A 2,839-nucleotide genomic window follows, 5' to 3' on the forward strand; every position below is an offset into this window, starting at 1 on the left:
TCTGCTCCTTATCAGGCCTTGATCCAGTAAGTACAAAGCTTTAATGGTCTGTCTGAGGTGATTGTAACATATAGTCTGAACTCATGTTGTTCCAGTTATGCATCATGGTAGCATCATGCCCTTTATCAGGTCCTTAAAGAGAATATCCAGAGCACATTATGTGTAGGCAGGTTCCCATCAACTGTTGAGAACTGCATCGGTTGGCAACCTTCAGTCTCGAAAGGCTATGGTATAAGCCTACAGCACCCGGTATTCCCAGGCGGTCTCCCATCCAAGTACTAGCCAGGCCTGACCCTGCTTAGCTTCCAAGATCAGATGAGATCAGGCACGTGCAGGGTATACCCAAGGAAATAGTCCAAGATCAACTTCATTGGACAAGCTCCCCCCCCCCCCCCACATTCCATTTCAGTCACCAAAGAAATCTTGCTATTTGTGCCCTTTGTGGAAGGAAAAATGAGCTATTTATGCAAAAAAGAAAATTGTTGCTATAAAAAGCCATTATGCTATTGATTAGTCAATCTCAATTATTTTCTGCTAGTGTTTGTTTCTGTATTTTCTGCACCAATACTCTTAATACTTTAAAAAAAATTGAGTCAGTTATAAGTCAAATTTATTATTATTTTATGTAGACTTCATTTCTGGCTTGGGGCTCTTTCAAAAGCATTAATTCACCAAATGAATGTAAATAGAGAGCACTAATTGTACAGGGTTTTTCTTTCTTTTTTTAACCTGCTTAACATACAACAGATTATGATTAATATATCCCCTGAGTGTGTGTGTGATACATTTTAATTAAAAATAAACAAGTCCCGACCATTTTGCTAGATAGGAATCTCAGGTTTTCACGCAATGCTGTATGTAATCAACTCACAGGTTTCTAAACAAGCAAGTCTGTTTATCTGATGAAGTCACCACTAGCTTCAAATATGAATTTGAAGCTGATCAGTGTTCAGCCCTCTGTGCAATGGTGCAGTGCTGAAAACAAAAAGGATTCAGATGAGTGTTTGGCCAGCAGTAGCAATGGTTGGAGCGCTGGCATTCACCAAAAGGGAGCAGGCACCCCAACCCTCCTATAATGTCTATTAAAGGCATAAAACCATCTGTTCCAGTTTTGGACCGAAAAGCAGAAGTGACATTGTTTGGTCTATAATCGTCATTCTGAGCCCGACAGAGGCTGCAAGTGCACAGCTTCTGCTGGACTCAGAAGACCCTCTGGAGGTGGCACACATGGGGGCCACAAGCAAGAAGGCCCTGCGGAATCAATCCATGGTTAAGTGAAACCGTGGATACAGGATCCACAGATATGGGGTCTCCCCTGTACTGCCATTTCCCTTTCCCCATTGTTCCTTATGGAGTTGCTCATACATCAACATTTTTCTGGCCTCAGGGCCATGTCCATTGTCTGCAGAAAGGTTAGGAAATGATGTATGTCAATTCCTCCTTGTCCCTCCAACATCACACCCCAATCTCCTCCCTGTTTTGATTTCTCTGCTGACTGGCAGCACTGACATCTTTGTGGTGTCTGAGCTACACCAACATGGCATTTTTCATTGCTCTAGCATCTGTGGTCCATTGGCAGGGCTGTCATCAGCATATGTAGAGATACACAGGTGTATCTTAAGGATAGGACTGGGCCTTCAGACTATCCTAACAGGTGGCTGCAATGGAATTCAAAGCTCTCCCAAACACAGAATGCTGGGGCTGAGGCTCCCAGGAGTATGGCTGTCCAAGGCCCACCCACAGCAGACTCAGTACCCAATAGGGTGCCAAGCCTCTGCCTCATTTATAAGTATCGCTAGAATGCAAAATTGTCTGCTGGAGCTCCCTGTTGACACAGTTCCTTTCTTCTGATGTTCATGTGTGGCTGATATCACAATTCTCTCAGACAGTTTATGATGCTTTTTTTAATTATTATGCCAAATTGCTTTTTATATTTATTGGAGCAGTATACAAGAACACAAATAACTATATACAATGCTTAATCCAGTCATGCTTCAATTAGGATCTCAGCAGATTTTATCAGCAGTAGAGTGCCTTCTGCCACCTATTCAATCACGTATGTCCTAATGTGCAGAGATGTTCAGTCTACTGTGAATACCAGAATCGCTATAAGATTGTGACTTAGAGGATGCTCAGACATGAATTGGTTGTTACTTTTACTTTCCGTGACTTGCTGTTGCCTTTTCCACAACAGCATCTCTTTATTCTTCAAAGGAAGAAAACAGAGAACCATTTCAGTGGAAAATAAAATACCTGATGGTTGTTGAACACTTTTGTGCCACATGTCAAAGAAAGATGGATGTATTGCAGCTTTGTCTAAGGAGAAATAAAAGCAAAGAGCTAGAAGGAATCTGAAGTCTTATGAGACTAAGAGCTCACTATTTGTTTCTTTCTTAGGAAAAAACAATCTGTAGATCAAGTATCCCTTTTTGTCTCATAAGATATTATGTATTCTGCTAAAAGACCTGCTAGAGAACAGTCTGCAGGCCTAGCCTTCTCTCTCTTCATTAATCAGAGACAAACTCATTATAAGATTCTGGCAAGATGGTATCTTTTACACCTTGGAGGTTAAAAAATATGGATTTGATTTTGGATCTCTGCTGGAAAGGCTGTGGGCCATGGAGTATGTTTTTAAATGCAATCAAAGAGGAGTGCACACATAAACACTAGGCACAGAACATGCATTCATGTGCTCTGAATACACACACAAACACATAGCAGCCCATTCATACAACTTGGATAACCCCCCTCTCCTAGGCCCTGCCTGCAAGTAGCCTGTAGCAGCAGTAGGCTGCTGACACTGCCACAATTTGTAGCAATGGCTCCCAAATGGTCATTT

General features: G+C 41.9%; 1 pseudogene; it reads right to left on the minus strand.

Moving 5' to 3' along the window:
• Positions 1-234: 234 nt before the first annotated feature.
• LOC136637238 (5S ribosomal RNA) lies at positions 235-349 on the minus strand (annotated as a pseudogene).
• Between the last annotated feature and the right edge of the window lie 2,490 nt (positions 350-2,839).

The sequence above is a fragment of the Tiliqua scincoides genome, chromosome 1 (assembly GCF_035046505.1).
Source record: "Tiliqua scincoides isolate rTilSci1 chromosome 1, rTilSci1.hap2, whole genome shotgun sequence".
In the NCBI taxonomy this organism is placed as follows: Eukaryota; Metazoa; Chordata; class Lepidosauria; order Squamata; family Scincidae; genus Tiliqua; species Tiliqua scincoides.